The sequence below is a fragment of the Paramisgurnus dabryanus genome, chromosome 1 (genome assembly GCF_030506205.2).
Source record: "Paramisgurnus dabryanus chromosome 1, PD_genome_1.1, whole genome shotgun sequence".
NCBI lineage: Eukaryota > Metazoa > Chordata > Actinopteri > Cypriniformes > Cobitidae > Paramisgurnus > Paramisgurnus dabryanus.
Window position 1 is genome coordinate 11,537,406 of NC_133337.1, and position 7,858 is coordinate 11,545,263.

The following is a 7,858-nucleotide window of genomic DNA, read 5'->3' on the forward strand; positions in this document are numbered from 1 at the left end:
TCTATTGCTTCCCCTATGTAACACATTAAAATAGTTGTGAAAAGATGGTGGTGGTCTTCATGTTTTGTGGCCAGCAGCCAAAACGTTTTTAATACACTACCATTTGAAAGTTTACGGTCATTTGACTCAAATGTTCTACTGTGTGTGATCTAAAGGACCTTTTCATTTGAAGGAATATGTATGGTGGCCGACAGCCGTCACTGCACTGCAAAGAAAGAAAACACATGTTAACCGAAAAAACACCAGCAAATCAAGATATTTCAGTTAACTGACCATTACATTCCATAAACAGGGGCGGTACCATGGGGTGGTCACGGCCACCACTGACATAATCACGGCTACCCCACTGGCCACACCACACATAATGGCATTTGAAAAACACGAAAATAACTTTTCAAACACTAAAGAAACTTGATCATGTCTACGATCATGTTTAACCCCTGCCTGGACACCCCTTTGAAAAATCCCTGGCTCTGCCACTGTACAGAAAGACTATTTTCTTCTATTTGTACAGTATAGCACTACTCCCCCCAGCAACAGTGTCTATTTTTCTCTTTTCGGTTATCTAATTTTATGTTTTTTTTTCTGTATTTGTTTGTGTTGTGAGAATTTGCAACTCGTTTCTGTATTTGTTTGTGTTGCGAGTATCTAAATGTTTGAAATTAGTCATGGGCTGAATTTCGAAACCGCATACTGCCATACTATATAGTAGGCAAAAAGTAGTAGGTGAACGAATAGTATGTCTGAAACCTCAGTTTACGTAAAAGGGTAGGTGAGAATTACCAGGATTTTGGACTATATATTCCCACGAGATTCAGAGGTACATGTAACACTGACAGAGACTGTAGTAGAGTTGTCAAGTGAAATTCAGTAAGCTATTTCGGATTCAGCCATGTAGAGGAAAATATAAGTGTGCCAACATAGCACCAGATTTACTAAACGGGGCAAATTAGCGTGAGAGTGCAATTCCAAAAAAGCCACAATAGGATTGGTAATAAAACTTTAATAAAAACTTTATTAAATATGTATGGCTTACAGTCAGATACAGCCATACACCCTGAAAACTCAACCACCGAAGACTTAGTAGTTCACTACAATCGCATACTTTTAAACACTCTTGCACCAGTTAAAACTGCAACAGTTACATTCTCCCGCTCTGCACCCTGGTTCACCCCAGAACTGCACAAACTCAAAAAAGAACGCAGACAACTGGAACGCCTATATAAGAAAACTGGACTCACTGTACACCTACAAGGATCTTACCCATCATTACAGATCAGCCCTTACATCTGCCCGTACTGCTTTTTATTCTGGTATCATTAACTCTGGATCCTCAGACCCCCGGACCCTGTTTACCACAGTTAACAAACTACTCAAACCCATTGACAATATCACTCACTCATTCACCATGTACAAATGTAATAATTTCATCAACTTCTTTAAATTTAAAATTGACAGCATTCACCAAGAACTCTCTGTGGACATCTCCCCCAGCACAGACCCTCAATCTGACTCATCTCTTCCATTTCACATCACTCTCCCCTCCCTATCAGACATCACAGAAATAGATATCACTAAACACTTCATTAAAATCCACCTCACAACCTGTCTATTGGATCCTATTCCATCCACACTAGTCAAGCACTGCTTCACCTGCCTCAGCCCACTCATTACGGTCATCATAAACTCCTCTCTTACCTATGGAATAGTTCCCTCTGCCTTCAAAGTTGCAACCATCACACCAATCTATTCTACTACAACACCTACAACATCTTGGCATCTCTGGCACAGCCCTCTCTTGGTTCACCTCCTACCTCACCAACAGATCTCAATTCATATCCATCAATAACTGTATGTCTCATACCATACCTGTCAATCACAGAGTCCCTCAAGGCTCTGTGCTGGGTCCCCTTTTGTTTATTCTGTATATGCTTCCCCTTGGATTTATCATTCATAATCACAGACTAAAATTTCACAGTTACGCAGATGACACACAACTATACCTAAGCACCAAATCCATCACCCCTGCCACAGTATTAACCATCACAAACTGCCTGTCTGCAATAAAATCCTGGATGAATGCCAACTTCCTTAAACTCAACTGCAATAAATCGGAAATCATAATCATCGGTTCCAAATCACTCCTTCTCTACTCCCAAGATTTCACTCTCTCTGTCGATGGCCATACAGTTACCACCTCTCTCCAGATCCGAAATCTTGGTTTCATTTTTGACCCTACACTCACATTTAAGCCTCATATCCGTCACATCACCAAAACTGCCTTTTTCCACCTGTGAAATATTGCTCATCTACGCCCCTCCTCTCCACATCTGCTGCTGAAACCCTCATCCATGCATTTATTACATCAAGACTCGACTATTGCAATAGCCTTTTATATGGTCTCCCTTCCACTAATTTACAAAAGCTGCAATATGTTCAAAACTCTGCTGCCCGTCTCCTCACCCACACCAGCTCCAGAGATCATATCACCCCTGTCCTCCAACAGCTTCACTGGCTCACTGTACAACATCGCATTCACTACAAAGTTCTACTCATCACTTACAAAGCCCTCAATAACTTAGCCCCTCCATATCTCAAAGACCTCTTACAGAATCCCCGCCCTCTCCGAAGTCTCTGCTCTGCCGATTTAAACCTTCTCAAACCTATTACACCTGTTTGAGTCGTGACTCACTTGGATCTTTAACCCGGATCCATAAACAGCGCCACCACACACACAAACCTTTTTCAACATTATTGATGAGACTTCGCTCGCACTACAGATCCACTCGTAACCGGCTGATCTGCGCGAGAACTGACCCGAGATTCTCACTCAGAGCAGGAAACATTGCAAACTCAAAAGACCTGCGCGCGAACCGCGAATTGACCCGAGATTCTCACTCAGAGCTGTAAACATTGCAAACTCAAGAGACCTGTGGATCCGCACGAGCCGCGAACTGACCCGAGATTCTCACTCAGAGCCGGAAACAATGCGGATTCAAGAGACATGCGAATCTGCTCTGACTCGAGAATCTCTCAACTCGTAACCGGCTGATCCGTAACCGGCTGATCCGCCAGCTGATCCGTAACCGGCTGATCTGCGCGAACCGTCTCTCCGGCTCTGGGGGCTACATAAGCAGGACACAGTTTTTTTTCTATATTTTCTCTATATTATTATGCTATTGTTATTAGGCTTATTTTTTAAATGGTCAACCATACACACCAAACCTAAAACCTATAAGCATTTTTTAGAAGTGAAAGGCTTTTGTTGTAGAGCGAGTCTCATGACCATGGTCTGCGAGTCTGCAATGTTTCTGGCTCTGAGAATCTCGAGTTGCGTGGATCAGCCGGTTACAAGTGGGTCTGTACTGAGTTTCCTTGGCAATTTAGCAATACTGACTCAAGTGACTCACACAACCCGGATCACTTTAGTGAGTGACTCATAATAACCCGGATCCTTAAAAGGAATCGAGTTTGCCAGGCCTAAAACCTATCACCAAATCAAAACACAGAACTTTGGGGGACCGAGCCTTCGCCATTGCCGCCCCCACCCTTTGGAACTCACTCCCTATCCACATCAGAAACTCTGACTCACTGACCACCTATAAAAACTGCTAAAAGCTCACCTGTTTCAACTAGCATACAACCTAAATTAACACTCCCATTTTTGTTTGTTTTATTTGTAAAGTGTCTTTGTGTTCTTTGAAAAGCGCTATATAAGACTTTATTATGTATTATTATTATTATTATACATACAGTGGTGTGAAAAAATGTTGGCCCCCTTCATGATTTGTTTGCATGTTTGTCACACTTTAATGTTTCAGATCATCAAACTAATTTAAATATTAATCAAAGATAACACAAGTAAACACAGGTTTTACCTGAAGGTTTTAATTATGAAGGGAAAACAATATCCAAACACACATGGCCCTTTGTAAAAAAGTGCTTGCCCCCTAAACCTAATAACTGGTCGGGCCACCCTTAGCAGCAACAACTGCAATCAAGCATTTGTGATAACTTGCAATAAGTCTGTTACAGCACTGTGAAAGTGATTTTGGCCCACTCATCTTTGCAGAATTGTTGTAATTCAGCCACATTAGAGGTTTTTCGAGCATGAACCGCCTTTTTAAAATCATCTTAATTCTATTGAGGTCAGGACTTTGACTAGGCCACTCCCAAGACTTTTCATTTTTTCTTCAGCCATTCAGAGGTGGACTTGTACTGCTAAGTGTAATGAAGTAGTAAGGCTAATGGAGAAGGTGGCAGAACTAGAAGCACTCATCCGAACGGTAGTTGAGGATAGTAAGAACAATGTTGGCAATGTTACTTTAAAAAAGTAATTAGTTATAGTTACTAGTTACTTCTCAAAAATAGTAACTGAGTTAGTAACGGTGTTACATCATTATGAAGTAATTAATTACGGGGCAAAGTAATTATTGTGTTACTTAAAAAAGTAAAAGTTCAAATATTTCAAATAACTTGAATGCCCTCAATATAAAGTTTGTTAATTGAATGAATTGAACACTAAAGAGAAACCATTAATTTTGTGGCAGCATGTGATGATGTAAGGTGCTTCATTAGATCAGAATTACAGAAGTGTAGAGACTCTTTCTTACTTGGCATAAGTTGCACGTTACATAAACATTCTTGCCTTTCACCTCAACAATGGAAAAGTAGTGCTTATTATACTTTGAATTTGCATCTGCTACCTTTGAGGTTGTCGTACATGCCATCGCTCTGTCATTGCGGGTGTGTGGGACTTAGACGGACTGCATTGCAAGGACTGGGTTGCCTGTGAGTGGCACACAGGCACCCGCTGCTCGTTGAGAAGAGAGAGCGATTCATGCTCTCGTGTCAGTCCCCAGCCACGGCAGAAAAGAAAGCTAGATTTGTCCTAGTCGCTTTTTGTAAATAAAGACGTTAAAGGGGTTTAGAAAGTTGCTAAATCTAGCGACAAAGTCACCAAGTTGGCAACACTGCACTGCTCGCACTGCGCATGTGTTTGTGTATGAACTTAACTGGAAATGAAGGCAATCATCATCAGTTATGTGGTTGTTCCACACCCTCTAATACACACACACACACTAGAGAAAAACATTGCCTGTCTGGATGAGAGATTCTACTCTGGTGAAAATCGCTTCAGTGAGATTAATTATAGTAACGTGCAGCATTTATTATCAGTAACGATAACGGTGTTATAACGGGGGAAACAGTAATTTATTTAATTACTCTTTACTGAAAAAAATAATGGGGTTAGTCACACCGTTTATTTATAACGGCATTATTTCCATCACTGAGTAAGACTGCTAGTGTTAATGTTACAAACACTGTTTCGGATGCGCCTAGTGTTACAGGTAGTGCACATGGCTTGGTTCCGACATCAGAGTCAAGGCGGCTGACTCATTGGGTGGCAGGCGCCAGTCATAAACAGCATCCACCTATTTTCACCTATGATCCTATTTTCAGGAATGTGCAAATAGAGGCACCAGCCACCATAGTCGAATGTATACCGGAAGCCAGAGAGCGTCTGATATTAGAATGTTGAATGTCAGAAACATTCAGAACAGAAACAGCAGAAACATTGCTTAAAATGGACGATTACATTCATTTAAATGAATCCACCCCACAAGACTATTATTATAAGAATGAACCGTGCTTTGAGGTATTGAAAATATTGAAAGTAAATCATAAATTTGAACTAAAATTGTATTCATTTGAAATAATGTTGCTGAATTTATGGAACTAACTGACCATAACAACAAACAGCTTTCTTTTATCTTAGCTACTATCTACAGACTTCCGGGCCACCACACAGATTTTCTTAAAGAAACTGCATATTTCCGGTCTGAGCTAGTAGTCATTGTAGATAAAGCCCTTATCGTTGGTGACTTTAATATCAACATTATCATATACATTTTAAAATACTGCTAATCACCTATAAAACCGTAAATGACCTAGCACCTTTGTATCTTCGAGAACTACTATCAGAATATAATCCATCACGCACACTGCGGTCTCAAAATTCTGGTCACTAAATTATTTCTGGAATATCATTTCTATAAGTGTCTAGGGTGGTAGATCATTTTCCTACTTAGCCCCTAAGCTCCAGAATGATTTACCAAACAATGTTCGAAAAACAGATACAGTCAAGTGTTTAAGTGTAAACAGATATATCTCTTTAAGAAAACATTCACATAATTTGTCTAGTAAATATATGTCACACAGGTCGGAGTGGACCCGAGATAGCTAAAGGGTCACGCCCCTTCCTAGTTTCCACCTCGAGGAGGTTCCCAAAGCCACCCCAATGACCAGACAAACAGAGTATACTGCCCTCCAAAGGCTAAGTGCAGTATCTACGCAAACACTGAAACTGAGAAAAATGGCTTTAAAGTTTTTACCAGTGGGGAACCTTCAGGGCCTTCTACGCCTTCAGAGAAGGCCTTAAAAAATTTATAAAAAGATTTTTTATAAATAAATAATAAATAATATAGTATTCAATAAAAATATGTTTTTACATTTTTAAATTTCTATTTAATTCAATTTAATACAATACATGTAATATATTTTCTCTCATCTATGTTCTAACGTTAAGCTTACTGTCAGGTTCATGTCATGAAAACATCTAATCCAATCAGAATCGTCTGTCTCTATTAAGGCCCGGTTATCTGGCTCATTCATTGGTTAGGACTTCATGAATCCCAGGGAAGGCCAAGCTATGTGTTTTGGTGTAGAGAGTGACGGGCAAATTGACCAATCACGTTTTGATTTCAAGTGGGCGGGTAAAAAACAAAGCATTGTAAGCCTTCATGAAGTCCTAAGCATGCAACAAACTGGATGCGAGCTGCTGTAAAACACCAAAAACGAAGATCATAGACCGTTAATATTAATACAGTCTAATGGCCCGAAACTCTGCGGTGAGAGTGGTTAAGGTAAATGGCGGAAAACGTGATTGACGTTGTGGCTAGCTTGATAGGGGTGAGGTAAAAACGAAATTACTTAAGCGCGTACTCGTGAAGAGCACTGCCGGGAGAAGCGCGTGCAGAGGAGAATGACGCGAACACGAGAAAAATAATGGGTTTAATTATACTTTTACTTCCTGACAGTTTCACTTGTTACGTGAGGATAGTAATGACTGACAGACGACGCCGAATTACATACAATATAATTTCCTAACTAAATCTGAGAGAATGCGAAAACATACAAATATTTTTTTTCACCATATACCCGATGGGCAGGGCGGAGATACATTTTTCGACATGAATTCGCTATAGCCCCGGGACCTCGGGGCTCGGGTTAGCGATTTTGCGAGCCCTGGATATCTTATAACAACAGTTATAAGCCACAAGGAGGTGCACTGAGAACGCAGGGTGCTATATTTCCCCTTATGAAAAGACTAACAAGGTATCCTACAGCTAAATATATATTTCCAAAAAATTACAAATTAAATTAAAGAACATAATTTAAGCTTGTTAAATGCAAATTTACAGAGCCCCTGTCATTACAGAGCAGCAGAGTCTGTATTTGTGTTTATCAGTTAGATTAAAGTAATTTTAAACTTTAAAACTGCATTTAAAGGCAGACAATGCCCATTCTGTAATTTAACTTTGCGTGCTCAGAATTTTTACACGTTCATTGTATGATTTAACGAAATACGAATAGCCTAGTATTATGGATGTAGAGGCATTTGCACTTCATTGCATATTTTGAAGGCCCAGCTGAAGTACCCACGGTTCGCCACTGGTTTTTACACTAGCCAGCCAAACATGTTTTAGGTAGATTAGTGGTAATGCATTCATGTAATGCCTTGTTAGGAAGAAATTTTTTATAGATAAAAACCATGACCACTCATGTGACCTTTGAC